At 32.7% G+C, this 16,710-nt stretch overlaps 1 protein-coding gene across 5 annotated transcripts in view; it reads left to right on the top strand.

Annotated features, from left to right (window-relative positions):
- Positions 1–16,710, top strand: part of LOC123677177 — a 136,592-nt gene that overhangs the window by 54,435 nt on the left and 65,447 nt on the right. The window contains exons 1-2 of one of the 5 annotated variants that reach the window (XM_045613741.1): positions 6,635–6,743; positions 7,170–7,225. The exons of 1 other annotated variant lie outside the window; for it this stretch is intronic. The gene's annotated coding sequence lies outside the window, so the exon portion shown is untranslated. Of the gene's footprint in view, positions 1–6,608; positions 6,800–6,824; positions 6,954–7,169; positions 7,226–7,358; positions 7,380–16,710 lie in introns of those variants that run through there. 3 more of the 5 variants (XM_045613740.1, XM_045613743.1, XM_045613744.1) reach the window with 3 other exon arrangements.

The following is a 16,710-nucleotide window of genomic DNA, read 5'->3' as shown; positions in this document are numbered from 1 at the left end:
ATATACAACTCTAAAACTGTTAATTGGTTGTTCCCTAAAAAAGGGACGCAATGAATGAAATAAAAAGAACATTAATATGGTGCAAGAAATTGTATTTGTTCCGGTAATTGTCAGTAAAGTTATCTATCTGACCGTCCAATATGAAGAATGATGGACCTCTCAAGCTTCCTGGCCTTAATTTACATAACCATTAATCACTCATTATCAGCTTGATAATATTTAGTTCTCTTCTGCTCCTTCGAGTACCGCATTAACCTCAATCGTTTCATTTCGAAATACTAATTACCATCACTTATTAAAATCACTTAAAGATATACCTGAAATTAAATAAAGCTGGCCTCTACTGCTAAATCGAAAAGGTTACAACAACCACAAACGGAGAACCTTCTACAGTTGATGCGTCTTCAAACGTGAAACCGTAATCTTCCTCAATGAATTGTCCTAATTAGTATTTATTTTTATGCGCTAGTTCAACTCGCCATTCAACTGATGTTAATACGTAGTCTTTGGATGACCATATAATTTGCCATTGCTGTGTGTTCTACAAGGTCGGCATTTGTTTTTTTGTTTACATGATTTGCGATTGAGAAATGTAAATATAAATCAATAATCAAAAAATATTCGCGAAATCAACAAATATTTCCTGTGTATCGAAAAATCTATTGATCGCTATTGTTTTTCATGCAACTCTTCAAGACCTAACAAAATAATATGATGTAATATGTGAAGAAGCAATTGACATGCACTCTTACTTTTCGGTGGTCGATAATCTTGTGCAAAAGCGTGAAATATAATACTATTCCACCAATACTGATGGAAGAAGCTGCTGAAGGACCACCTATTAGGTTTTCATAAAAACGATCTTTAAAATCGAAAATTTCAACACGTCATCGTGATGCACTGATATTCTTCATCATTTTTGTTCACATCTCTCGAAGAAAGTAAAGGTGCATTAACCTGCGATCGGATCATACCAGAACATCAGGGCCTGGCAGTAAAAATGTCAGACTGTTTGTTGGAGCAATTACCAAGGTTATATAGATTCGTATCAAATTATAGGTTGTGAAGGAACAACCAAGTTGGTTGAGAGATTCATGAGATCCAATGGGTGATTATTGTTGCAAAAGGCTCATCGGAGGACTAAAAATCTTTTTCAAACATGTTTTCGCTTACCTATATTGAAAAAATTTTCACAAATTTCATTCTCCTACAATAATTACTCTTCACCTGAGTTATGAAGGAAAGAATGAAAAAATAATTCGTTAGTTTATACAGTGCGCGTCAAAATTATGGAACAAACTCATTTTCTCAGAAGAAAAATATTTGGCAACAAAATCCTGTAACAGGTCAATTTTTCTTTCACTTTTACCAAATTTTTGGGCATTTTTGAAGGATTTTTGTTGCACGCTGTGACATCCCCATCAACCCTCTAAATTTTTTGAATAGGGAAAGTGGGTCATATGGTACTTTTTTGGCAAGGTCTTTGTATCTTCTTCACAGGCGTGCAGAAATTTTCAAGAAAAAAATTTGATTTTCCAAAAATTAGTTAGTTCAAAGAGGTTTTTCAGTATGTGCACTTTGTCACGGCTCATTTACTTGTAGACTATGGTACCTGATGAAATTTATCACCGAATGAAAGTCGACCATTACAGTTTAGTTCATGCACAGCTTTCAACCCCTTTCAACCCCCTCACGTGAAAAATTAGAATGTGCGCTTCAGTAGGCATGTTCTTAGTACGTTTCTACAGAAGTTGAAACTTTTCTATAAAATGTTTCAATTCAAAGAAAGATTTCTGACAAATTGACAAATTTCATAAGGTACCATCTTCTCAAAGTGAATGAGCCATAACAAAGTGTACATACTGAAAACTTTTTTGAACTAACTAATTTTTCAAAAAAAAAAATTTTTCCTTGAAAATTTCTGCACGCCTGTCAAGAAGATACAAAGACCTTGCCAAAAAAGTACCAAATGACCCACTTTCCCTATTCAAAAAATTTAGAGGGTTGATGGGGATGGCACAGGTTGCAACAAAAATGCATAACATTCGATAAAAGTGAAACAAAAATTGACCTGTTTCAGGATTTTGTTGGCAAATATTTTTCTTCTGAGAAAATTATCTTGTTCCATAATTTTGACGCCCACTGTATATTGTCGTTACATTCTGCCAGAACTAAAATATATTTCATTCTTGAATATATCACTCATTTATATACCCATTTGATCATGCCACTACCAGAGTGGAAAAAATAATAAAGAGGTGAGTTCAGAACCCTGTTCAATTGAATCATTTATATATCACATTGCCCCTCTGGCCTCTATCGTTATGTAGATAAACTTATACAAGTCAATACTGTTCTCATGCCGATCCTTAAAAAAGATAAGTTTTTAAAAGATGTGATTTTATCTTTCTGTCAAATCTCAAATCACTTGTGGCATCGACAAATTAAGTTATTTAAAAGTTCAGCTAAGCACATATATATATATATATATATATATATATATATATATATATATATATATATATATATATATTTTTTTTTTTTTTTTCAATAGCTCCTTACAAATCTTAAAACGCAATTCTCCAAAAATTGCGATATTTGTTTAGAAAATTCGACAAAGCATAATATAATGTAATGCTGAAGGTATTCAGGGCCGGACTGTTCAATAAATTAAGAGATTTCTTTCCTTGGTCTAATCAGTTTTCACTTGACTTGATGGTTATCCTACGCTAGGGATCTTCATTGTTTTCTTGTAGGTTTGTTGTATTGATATAACTTGTATTAATGTATAACTCAGATATCTTGAATGTTTAGACTATCTGGGCAGATGAACAAGCAAGCAAAAACATTCACAATTTTTTCGAATAATTTTCGACTGAGTTGCTCCTTCTCTTCCAAGATACTTATCTCATTGCCATTTTTTTCAATTAATTCCGCTCATAAATGAGTAATTGCATTCGGTTAAATCAAGCTAAAAGTTAGCGGTTCATCTAGAACGAAATCGAATCTAGGTCATTTTTCCATTCATGACCTTCGTTCGACCGTTCAAAGATCATTCAAATTGATCGGTTCGACGGTACCCCTTGGTCCATTGCACAATATAGAAAATATACACGGGCTATTATTAACGACACGTTGAGATTTTTTCGCTACAATCTAGGCGGATATGCTGTATGTGAACATGTATGACTCACGCGTGGCAAGCCTCCCTAGCGACAGAGAAATGATTTGTTTATTTTATTTTCAACATAAAGAAACCTTTAAACTAGTCCTAAAAAAATTTAACGAAAACCTTCTGACAATTTTCATAATTTGTCATCGAATGTCGGAAATTCTAAAATATCAATATTGGAAAATGCATTGAAAAAAACATAACTACATTCACTCAACCATAACTATTAAAAATACAATAGCCTAATTGGCCCGAGCATGATTTTATATGCCTTAATTGTTTGGAAAATTCAATTTTAAATTTCCCTACGGCGGTATGTTGATAAACTGAATATTCTAAACAATTTTTCATGAACGAATTTGACAGTTGGAAAAAATAAACTAATTCGAAAGAACCACTGGCGACGGGATATAGGATATTTATGACATGTGATTTCGAAGACATCATTTTTGTTGGTGAGTTTATCTGGAGGAGGCATTTTGTTGATACGGTCCTTCTGAAAACCGAAAAATTTTATCTAAAATCGAGATAGTTGGATCTTTTTTTACGACAATATTTAGTCATTTTTTTCAATATACTGCTTGCATTTCCTATCATTCTGTTAACTCGATCATCATGAAATTTCACATTTAACTTGAAATTGTTTTTCTATATGCATTAATAAAATCTCATGCCGTTAGGTTGTCACTGAAATATATTTTTTTCGATATTCTTCTCGAATTTATATAATTCTAAGGATGTAATCAAATCAAAATTTCGCACAAAGCTTGCAATTGTTATTTTATATCTAAACCCAGTATCTTAACTTCATCGGTTTTGTGGTAACAGAAATGTTGGATAATTTTTTATCGGAATTCTTCATGATTTTTTTCTGCTTATCGTTACACAATCAACATGAAATTTTGCATGAAACTTCATTTCTTTGGAATCTGTAGTTTTGAAATCAAATAAATATTGAAAGTCCATATATACATATACGGAGCACTAATTTGGATTTTTCCCATCATCAACGAAGCTACACTTGAGATTCTAACATAGCCTGAAAATTTTAAGTTTTGATATTACCGTATTTACGGGAAGAATATAATTTGTGGAAGAATTAGTCATCAGTGAACCAGCACTCAAAAAAGTCAAAATGTATGAAATTAGCATACGTTGGTCAACAGAAATCTTAAATATTTTGGAAGAAACATGGAAAATGTAAGAGATTTGCAGTAAACCGAGAGTGATGAAATTTTATCGACAAATTTATAAACTTTCAAAAGCTATGATGATGACCAATGGAAGAAATTCGACGTCGGTCGTCAAATCAAAAACTTTTTCAGATGACTGCCATTCGCATTTTAATCGATAGTTATACAATCATTGTTCTTTCTGGCTCCAAAACCACAAATTTCAAAAAATGAAAATCAATCGAACAAATTCCAAAAAAATAATTTTTCGAAAGCATCAGTTCAGATATTCTTTGATATGGAAGAAAATACATAATGCAAATAGTCAAACAAAATTTGGAGTGAGGTTATGCTTGATCCTGTTGAATTGCTTCAATTGATACATTACTTGTTACTGTTTAATACTTTTGACAGTGAAAATATTTCGAGTAATCCCTCGCATTAAGTACTTGAAAGTAAGAGTAATAAATATATAAATTTGATAGATATCTGGAAACAATATTTTCCAAATAAAAGTTCGAAAGAAATGTTAAAATCATATCAACTTATTCAAAATATTTATTTAGGTGAATGAATAACAGAAATGATAACACGACAATAGATATCGACATCCTGCTCATATATTCACGTCAGGACAAAGACAACTCAAGAAATTTCTTATGATATTTTACCCGCTGAATGAAATATAAAAATATTTTCCATAAAAATTACACCTACACACTACACTACCCTTGAGGCCTTGAGCCGAATTTCATTAAGATGTCCTGAGTATCTTCTTCGGGATTTGTTTCTAAACGATTCATACTACATCCATAGAAACCTTGGCCTCTTGGCCAAGAAATATGAAACACCTTGTCTACACTATTTTACTCGTGTACTATTTATTATTTATTCATGAAAAGAGCCGATAGTAACATTAATAGTATAAACGCAAATACTAAATTTACGCTGCCTTTTTTTCACATTAGCAAGACAATGATCTCACAATTATTTATAATGAGGGAGTTCTTGCGTACTTCCGCTGATTCATTTCAACTGATTTTTCGAGTCGCTCGTCAAGTTTATTGCCAGAAAAGCTCGTGGAGATGTTCTCGAAGGTCATCTCTGGTTGAGACCAAGAAGTTGATGGTTGCACGATATAAAACATCATACGAAGTTCGGAACGAACAGATTTTCCTTAAAATAATTAGCTTCTGAAGGTCTCCAGACTATATCTTCATCATTCATTCTTGACCACAGATCATCACTATAATAATAGCTCGTTTGAAAAAATAACGTGATCTCGAAAAAATCTAGAATAGTATCAACTTTATTAAGGAATAGGGAAAACTTTTGGACGACGGAAATGAGGAAATAAAATTTTCATCTCTAAAAATGGAGGGCAAGTAACTTCCTCGTGACCTTGAGGTCGGAAGCCATTGTCTGAACATCAATCGATAATGCTTCACCAGCCAGAATCCATCAGGATCAACCTTGTTATCCGATGACTGTTTGCGCTTCTTGATTTGGTGATTTCATCTTCTATTTGAAGAATATGTGCGTAATCAAGGTCGTTCCTAACGTCTTTTCGCGGATGTCTCCTCATTGTTTCTTCGCATGTGCTCATGTTTTTCTATCGATCGTGGCATCTGCGATCAACCAAGGATCTAATGACAGAACCGGCTTTCGAGGAAGTCTCTCTATCTATTTTGTGATAAATCCCAAATTTTATAATCGATGTTTTGGTATCGATATCAAAAATTATCGAATGGACCATCGGGGCCCTAGATGAAAATTAGTTCAACTTTCTTGCTGATTTCGATTTTGTTTAACTATGCAAGGGCCGCCGCCAGGACCGGCAAACCGGACATTTTGCCGGGGCGCCAAATTTTAGGGGCGCACTTGATTAATAAAACAAGACATATTTTTTGACACAAAACTGTTGTCTTAGTGAAAGTTTGTTTGTGTGGTGGATAATTACACTTAGTACATACTCCTATTTCTACGCCCTAGGTAGAAACCTACCGATCCAAAATTTTTCTCACTGACTTAAGCCAATAATATTTGAAGAAAAAGATGTATATGTTTATTTAGAAAAATTTTTTTAAAATTGTATTCGTGAGAGGTGAAAATTAAGTCTGTTTTGTTTAATTTGAAAATGAATTTCTATCAAGTAAGGACCGAATGCATCAAATATTTTACCAATACATAATTGGCACATGAACAGACGAAATTCAATTACCTATATGTATGTAGTTCCTTCTGTCGTACGATCGGCCAACCGCTTCGGTCGTTCTAGAGAAGTTGTCAGTCGAGGTTCTAACGTCGTGAGTGTGAGTTGGGGGACGACGTTTTGTTTGTGTTGTCTAGAACATCGCCTCCCGTTGTTTTGTGTGGCCGTTCCTCACGTGGAAATGAAGGTTTTTCCGAAGTTCGCGTTGTTGGTGGAATGTCAACTGTTTTGAGCCTTTAGACGGTAATACGCTTTTTCTTTTGGATCATATGGGATTAGCCCCAAATGGGCTTGCTTTTGATTTTGTTATGTTTACCTATACAGATATAAACATAATAAAATATGCTTCCGATCGGAAATTGAAGTTCCTTCTTGTATTGAATCGATTTACTTCTTGGTATGTATGATATTTCCCTGGAAATTTTCGATTCGATCTTATAGGTATGTTATTATCCTCATTTCCTTATTAGACGATGTTGAATTGTGTCATCATTTGTAACGAAAATAAATTCAGGTACTCACCCCAAATTCAAATTCAATGAATCAATACAACAATAAAAAACTTGCTTTACCGAATTATAGGTATTCCAGAATGAATTAGTATTAAATGAAGGTTTTTCCGAAGTTCGCGTTGTTAGTGGAATGTCAACTGTTTTGAGCCTTTAGACGGTAATTCGCTTTTTCTTTTGGATCATATGGAATCAGCCCCAAATGGGCTTGCTTTTGATTTTGTTATGTTTACCTATACAGATATAAACATGATAAAATATGCTTCTGATCGGAACTTAAAGTTCCTTCTTGTATTGAATCGATTTACTTCTTGGTATGTATAATATTTCCCTGGAAATTTTCGATTCGATCTTATTTCTTGTTATCCTTATCCTCATTGTCTTATTAGACGATAATGAATTGTTATCATTTGTAACAAAAATAAATTCAGGTATTCAGGTACTTACCCCAAATTCAAATTCACTGAATCGATACAACAATAAAAAACTTGCTTTACCAAATTATATTCCAGAATGAATTAGTATTGAATGAAGGTTATTCTTAATTTATTTCCAGTGTTTGAACAGTGGAAATTGATATTAATTTAAATGGATACCCATCAAGTAAAGGCCGAGTCAATCAAATAACAAGGAAAAAATGATCGAAAAAATTGATTTTCAGTGCATATAAGTTGGTTTATCATTTTATTCTGTCCATCATCTTATCATCCAACTATTCAGACGAATATTTTTCCCGAAATGTTAATATTATCGAAGAAAATCTCAATTTGTTATCGACAAAGGTTTTTCAATAAGGGTTGTCATTTTAAATAACCCTCTATCTGTAAACTTTTGATATTTGACAAATAAACACTACGCGAATACTAAAAGTGAACTAACCTTGGAACAAACGCATTGAAATTGTTAAAATTCACTGCAAAAAAGGTGACAAGTTGCAGTCACAGTTCGCAAAACTAAAGCACTTTCTGGTCATCCTAATGCACCTTCTCGACCGACAATAGTGAAATTGATGGAAAAATTTGAGGTGTTATGACAAGTTAGTGATGTGAAGAATGGAAACCGTGTGTTCGCTCAAAAACAACTAAGAATATTGTTGCTGTAGCCAGTTGTGTTAACGAACACCCAGGTTTGTCTATTCCTCGTCAACCTTTGGAATTAGGATGAGAGAACCGCCGAAAGCAGAGAGGAATATGCCATGGTGATATCCAACCTTCATTGACGGAGAAGGCACATCAAGAAGAAGAAGGATGAGATTAATGATTTCATATGGCCGGAATTGGAAAATATCGATGTGGACGTTCATTTTCAAAACGGCGCTACGCAACGAAACAATCACAATCTTGCCATGTGATCACAATTGGCCACCAAGATCTTGAATTTAACAGTTATGGAATTCAAAGTTCTATGCCAACGTTCCGTAATCGATTCAAGACCTTAGAGATGTTTATGAAAAGTTTTATAAAAAGTATATGGTACTGCAACCGAGTCGTGGCGACAATTTGGCTGATATCGTTTTCTATCGTTAATGGCATATCATTCTCTTTACAATGAAATAAACAGTTAATTTCTCTTAAGAGGGGTTTATACCACGTTGCATTCTCGTGATCTGCCAAAGTTTAACTATGAAGCAATCAAAAGTTCCTCTCATTTACCGCCCTTTTCTACCTCATGCAAGAATTCAAAATACGTTTGTATGTCTTTATTTTTAATTTCACATCTTGACAAGACTTTCTGCATAATATTTTCATGTCAAAATAAATGTTTGTTTGGAAAGTTATATCATTCATATGTTCATTCTTCAATAAAAATTCATCTAATTTTTTCATGTTCAGTGTTATTATAAATCTTCTTGCCGTTCGAGTGAAATATAGAACAAATGGACTCATGAAATTCCAGCTCGATTACGTTCAATAGCAGCGAGTGTGATATTTCAACAACTCCATCAAACAACGATTCGCCAATGAGAAAAACGTACATAATGAATGAACTTGGGGTTGGTAATTGTCGTGACAGTTAAAGTAGGGGTGAATCAATGGAGCGATCAGTTGGTGGGCTACCTAACATTGCACCATAATAGTTTTATATAGGAGTGCAACACATGCTACAACTTTTATTTCTCAATATGTCGCTCATGTCCGTCACCCCTATTCGATCAAAAACTCCACAAAATTCATACAATGGTTCTTTATTTCCGCTTATTCCACAGAGTACTTTATTGAGAAAATCTCATGAACTTGTGGATAACACATGCGTTTTATAACTCGCATTAAAAATTATTAAAGGTAGTACAAAAAACCCGCTTGTCCGGGGGATTGTCAAATTCATTTTTGCTGCTTAGTCTGACCGTTACATTAACACTGATTTTCATCTATTCATGGTGTCATGGCGTCCGATTATGACGTAACGGTTAAGTAAATATCTCCATAATTGTGTATTAGGAATTAACACCAAAAGAGAGTTAATTTCCAGAATTTGTCGAAAACCAGAAAAGTTGAGGAACCGTCTTAACTTATGTTTTTTTTTTCTGAAAAAAAATTATGACAAAAAATATGTTCAAAAAAGGGTTACTCACTCTTTGAAAACTATCATTATTAAATCAAACAAGCAAAGTAGTAATAACTCATTAGTATTTTGTTCGGTTTTCTGAAATAGTACCCAAAATTCGAATCGTTATGTCTCGGTCAGTGGCGTACCCAGATCTTCTTTTGAAGAATTTTTCCAAAGAAGTTTGCTTACTCATAATAAAGATTGTGATATATGAGGTTGTTACATATGATGAATATTCCTGGTGGGGATATATCCCCCTTATCCCCCCTTGGGTACGCCACTGGTCTCGGTCACAGTTATTAATGAAAAACCTATTATCGTAAGCCCTCTTCTGAAAGTTGTAGCACCCTGAATGAAATGATCATATAGGAAAAACCCCCCTTATTTTGTGGGGTTCTATCGCCTACTAAAATATTGCTCAACATTTCCGATGTGGATTCTTGAAATATTTTGATGGTTGTAGATTTCCTGTGGATGCCGCTTATTTTCATTAAGATGCCAACGAATTAATTATATAGCAGAGAAGAGTACACCATATCAAATATATCATTCTAAACCTGAATACCACGTAATTCGTTGAATAGAATTCAAGGATTTATTTCATGTAGACTCAAGTGTGAGCGTATATTTTCCTGTTGATGTTGAAATTACCTTGGTACCAGTTTTTAAGATTAAAAAAATTATAATTACTTCTTATATTCTCATTAGCCCAGAAAGCTCTTGGATCGTCTTGGATTTATAGAGTTTTTCAAGATATGTCACAAATAATATAGTTTTCCTGCCGCATTCATAATTTCACACGAGCAATTGACTGCCTTGCCAATCTTATCCCAGAATTTAGATGTTTTTGAAGCAATTATTTTTCCAATATTTTTGGAATGTACCTTTGCTTATCCCTCGGTTTATCCTATATCCTGCAAAAATACGAAGATGACTTGCGAACTGAATTAGTGTAGTTGTTTTTTGGCCGTTACGTTTATTTTATGTGTTAATAACAATAATAATGATAAAGGCCTTCATTTCAGTCATATAAATTAATCAGAAAATTACAAATAACCAAACATTTTGAAAAAGGCGAGATTCAGTACACTCGAAACTGTGCACTGTTCCATCTTCGGTTCAACCTAACCAGAGCATTAAGTTTTGAAAGATTATTTCATCGCATTCCTCCAATTTGAATGAACACAATCAACAAATCTATAACTCATATGATCACCAAAATTATGAAAAAATATAATTATTCATTATATCAAATATCCATTTTAGTTAGTCCAGTGAATTTGTTCTCACAGGAGCCACTCACGGGAAAGTTTTAGGGTATTTTTGATTTCTTCGATTATATATATATTTTTTGGGATGCTGAATCAGAATCTGAAGTTTGCCACCAAAAAATAAGTTGAAAAAAATTCGTTTTTTTACGGTTTTTTGCATATAACTCGGAAAATATAAATTTTTCGTGAATAACCTTCCCATGAATAAACAAAAGTATGTACATTTATAAAATTTCTTCCAACTTTCTTCCATTGAGTTTTTTGTCCGATAAACCGTTCTGGATCAAAAGATCCAGATTTTATCTTTCTCCGCTGAAACCCACTTTTTGGGGTAGTTTTGATTTCTTCGATTTATATATTTTTTCGAGGAGTTGAATTCAAAATTGAGGTTTGCCACCAATATTTCTAGACGACATTGAAAAAAAGGCAAAAAAAAAATGTAAACAATTAAATTTTTTTGCGGTTTTTGCATATTACAATTCTTCGTGGATGACCTATACAGAAATACTGTTTTGAGTACCCTATTATTTAAATAATGCGATAGTTTTATTTCCTCAATATATTCATTGAAATCAAATATAAAGAAACTAAACTAAATTTCAAAAATTGATTTTGAAAATTTTCTTAAGTGATGATGGCATTATAGTTTAAATACTTTAAAACCATCTGGGTCGTATTGAAAGAACAAATTATTGAGTAGAAGACATGCAATTAATAGTACATCAGAGTTTTGGAGTGGGTGAATTGGGTTTTTATAAAGACAAATAAAATACATGCGCCAATTTCCAACTATCGTTCGAGCCACGATGGTTCACCGAACCAAAAACCAAAAAAAAAATTGTGGGAAATTTTTTTCATAACATTGTTTTTGTATGAGCAAGGTCCGAGGGCAGGTCATTTGCGCAAAATTGATATTTTCTTAGTTACATGCAAAAAACCGGCAAAGAATGAAATTTTTTACTATTTTTTTGCATTTTTTTCAATGTTCCGTCACGAAATTTGTATGTCAAACTTCAAATTCGGATTCAATACCCCAAAAACGTATCAAAACGAAGAAACCAAAAATCCCAAAACTGTTAAAAACACATATTGACCGGACCGTGGATATCGTTTCGATGATAAACCTCTTCTTCAAGTTCAACAAATCGCTGTGAAGTCCTCATCATCTAATTGCAATTCTAATGTCGTGGGGCCAACATCCCAATGCAGCACAGACCATGACTTGGTCACAATACTAATTGCAATTCTGGAGTCGTACACGGTCAACGATTCTGCTAATACAAGATATTAACATCTATTTTTAGTTGAAATTCAAGCGGCAAGTTGAGAATAGAACGTTTCATCGAAATCGATCGGATTCGTAATATTTTCGGCCTTGGACTGTACCCTAAACATCGATCGAATGAACATGAGGGCATATCGTCGATCCGTCACCATCATTAAATATGCATAAGCCTTTGAACGCGAAAATTCAATTGATCGTCTTTAATTAGGCTTCTTCCTTTGCGTGAAGATATGAATAATTGAGACGGATACTTAGTATATAACTAGCCGATATTTTGAGCGCTTGTTCCCTGAATTAATCATTCCGTCACAATGTCTGTAATTTTCGAATTTTGAGCCGGCAACGGTATCAAACGATAATATACCGGGTGGTCCATGACAGACGCGGAATTCATTTTAAGGGTATAAATAAAGATGTTTTGAAAATATTTCTTGCGATGTGTACAGGGTAGTCAGAAGCACAATTCAAAATTATTGTCATATATACAGGGTGTTCGAAATTAAAGAGATAGACCATAGTTACAATTCATAACGAAACATCATGTATATGAATTTAAAAATGGAATGGCAAGTTCAAATGATGAGTTTCTTCAGATCAAATTATACCTAAAAAGCTCCAATTACAAGAATATGGCGAAAAATTGAAAATATGCAGTTTTTAATTGGGAATTAATGAAGAAGCCAGTTACGAGCCGATAGAGACAATGTTTTTTTGAGTAGAAAAATATAAAAAATATTGGCTAATTCTATACAGAAAAAACATTTTAATTCTGGATTATACTCGGGATTATACAGATTGCGATCATATATTGATATTCAAATATTAACTACAAATAATGTCCAAAAACACTCTTATTTCAAATGGAATCCCCTGAAAAACTATAAGGTTACGGTGAAGGAAAACCTTATAAAGATAGTTTTGAAATTAATTTTTACGTTGAATAAGATATTGAAATACTGAGTGTGTCATTTGAACTGAGGAAGCTTTTGGTCATTATTTTTTTGATGTTTGAATATTAATTATGAACACTCTATAATTTCTGTATAGAAGTAGCCAATATGTCTATGCGAAAAAATATTGCCTGTATCGGCGGCGTAATTTAATTGCCAATTAAAATTTCATAAATGGTGCTTGTGAGCTATAAAGGGATCTGAAAAAAATCTCATTATTCGTTCGTATTCCGTCCAGATATTTTCTTGGAAACTGTAAAAGCTATTTGCATTAAATTTGGTCCAAATATCAGTTGCTGCACAGCATTCATCCTTCAAGCACGAGAATACAATTCATTAATTAAAAAAAAATCCAGCAATCAAGAAAAAAAAGTTTCATTGTACATCATATAAACTTGCGTGAATGAAAGGCCGTTCAAAAACTCCTGACCTAATGCGAGTACTTTTCTAGGCGTTTTCCCCATTTTTCACAAGAAATTATCATATTCGACAAATCACAAACCATTATGGTTAGGAAATAATGGTGAAAATATTTATTGCCATCGTGTCAATCCATGTTTTTGATTTCATAAATATATCTCGACAGTGCGGAAATTAAATTATGGAATTTGATATGTTTACAATTGAAATGAAGAACAAAAAATTTGATATATAATAAATTAACTCTATTAATTTCTTGATTATTTGAATTACCTTATATTATTTTGATCTGTGAAAACTCCATTCTCGAAAACATTTTTGCAGAAGTATTGTGACAAGTGGTTGGAATTGTTTACTTGCAATCTCTGCTTAGACGACTTTTCAAATGCATTACTGAGAGGCGTAGCCAAGGTACTAGAGAAATAAGCATATTTAATGAAGCGTCATTTGATTATAATACCTGTCTTGTATTGATATAACGCTAGGAAATATGAAATTAGATAATCAATGAAACAACAACAAATAATTGGTTGACTTTAATCCAAGCATTTCTGAAGATAATCTAGTCGTATATCTATCAATGAATTAATTTGAATGGATTGATCTATCTAAATATTGCTCGCATGATGTTTCTTTCGGTAGATAGTTTCAAAATGAAAATTATTACAGATGTATGTATTGTTAATGTTGTTGATGAAGTGTCTTGTCCAGTTAAATTTTTTCTTGTATTGTGTTTCGGGTGTCCCAAATTCGTTTTCTAGTGATGGGATTTCAGAATCCTTTCAAGCAAGAACAAAATGAATAGCACATTTTCGGGCTAGATTTTTGAGATAATTATTCTGGTTCAAACCGCAACCTCATAAATTCAATTGTTTTCAAGCTAGGTATAAGAGAAAATTGGAAAATGACGTGAAATGAAAAGTTCTTACTTGTTCTTTATTACTGCTGCTATAAACATGAAAAAAATATGCTACAGGAATTTTCTTCAGTAGAATCTATTGGTGTAATCTTTTGTTTTTTATTGTAATAAGTTTTTAAGTTATAATACCTACGAAAAAGTTTTTTTTTAATGTAAACCATAAACATTTCTGTAACAAATAAAACCGCTTATTTTTCCCTTCTGAAGAATATATAGCATGATTGATGAATTTCTCATCAGACTATAAAAATCATACAGTTTCAGTTTTACACGGAAAATCAACCAAGTGCTTTTCAATGACAATCTGTGAACCAAGTTATCCCGATTTACACTGTTCGATTTCTTCAACATTTTCAAATTGATGAATGTTGTTCTTTGAATGTGACCACAGGAAAAATATAACGGTGTTTAATCCGGAGATGTTGGTGGCCACCGAATATTTTATTTATGTGAAGTAAATATATCATAGCGCTTGGTTGATTTGACGGGTAAAACTGAAACTTTCTATGCTTTTTATAGTTTATAGTTCAATAATATCACATATCATTTGTTGAACTTATTCATACAATTAATTTCTTTTATTTAATTTGTTAGTGAACAATCATCCCAAATAAATTGAGGTAGTTCCTGCGCTGCTGCTGAAGCAGCCCCAGTCAGGGAAGAGAAAAAGAAGGAAGAAGAACCTAAAGAATCTGATGATGATATTGGTCGCTTCGATTAAAAAAATCAAATACCCAACAAATTCATTTATATATCATGTTATATATTTTTGAAAAGGAAAAAATAAGCTGTTCAATTTGTTACAGAAATTTTTATGGTTTTAATTTAAGAAAACACAAGTTTGTATTATAACTTATAAACTAATTGCAATAAAAAACAAATAATTAGGTACACTACTACTGGAAAAAGAACCTGTAAGTGTAAGTACATATGATTGTAATGTCGTTTATGAATATTAATTATTATTATCTAATAAATGGCCCATGTTCTCATTTGATGCTTTCAATTTGTAATTAATTTACTTTTTTTACTAGCCTTTTTTTAGTAGTCTGAAGAAGTGAATGAAAGTTTCCGAAACGTCGCTAGAAGTGTTCTTATTCCAGTTCCTTCTGACGAAATGAACTTTATGTTTGTTTTGGAACGATATATTTCGACCAAAATTGTTGTACGTCCAACTATTCTCCGAGCGAAACCATCGAAATACATATCTTGATTTCGATTTCAATCATAGATCTAGGTTTAGTTAATATTCGAATAATTTCAAATGCTTTTTATTGAAAACAACTTGATTGACAGGCAAATAGTTCAGTAAGTTACTATGATTTCGAAACTCACTAACCGATATTTTACAAAGTATTAGAATAATTGCTAAAACGAAGGAATCATCTCGGAATCTAATGAAATCTCGGCACGCTGCTTTCAACGATTCAATTAAATACACCGAGTGCTGTTCCATTTAACAACGTAATTGAATCTTCGCCTTCAATAAAAACTTTTGCAAGTGTCCGGTTACGATGAAGAAGTTATAAAGAGCATAGCCCAGATGAATTATGACCCATATTGATGATCATTGGCGGAGATCAATATTGAGATTTTAGATTCATTGCCAATACGTTGCTTCAGAATCTATTTTGGGATTCAACAGGCAATTGAGAACTGGTTCGGCTATTAAATGAACAGATGGAAAATGTGACATTCCTACATTTTCTTTCTGTTAATTGATTAAATGACCGAACAGGCTGCAGATTTTAGACTGTCGTATATTATTTGTTGCTCCCGCCAAGTGCATACAAGATTTGTGAATTTATATTGCTAAAATTGAATTTTAAACAAGGAGAATAAATGCTATAACGTCACCATTAGTTCTACTGAATTTCGTGCAGATGGCACTTATAGCTGCCATAATTAAAGTGACATCTATTTATCGATTTAGTCAGTATCTAGTCACTGTACTTAAGTAAGTTGTGAACATCGTATACCATTTCGTATGGATTTTGGGTCAGTATCCTCTTCTTTCTATCCTAAAATTTAAGAAACCAATTCGAAAATATTGAAGGTTAAAATCAAGTTACAAAAAAAATTTGCTCAGTGAGAATTGTAAAGCAGCGACATGTTTCTCTCAAACTCAGGTCCTCAGTTTATCAGACTTATATAGAGAAATATTCACTGAACTAAGTGTAGAGCGAAAATGGAAATAACAAAGAATAAGCTTCCATGACAACAATTTTTTTCATCGTAAAAATAAAAAAAAAC

This window comes from Harmonia axyridis, chromosome 3, assembly GCF_914767665.1.
Source record: "Harmonia axyridis chromosome 3, icHarAxyr1.1, whole genome shotgun sequence".
In the NCBI taxonomy this organism is placed as follows: Eukaryota; Metazoa; Arthropoda; class Insecta; order Coleoptera; family Coccinellidae; genus Harmonia; species Harmonia axyridis.
Note: the sequence above shows the minus strand (reverse complement) of the source record. Positions and strands in the feature narration are given on the sequence as shown.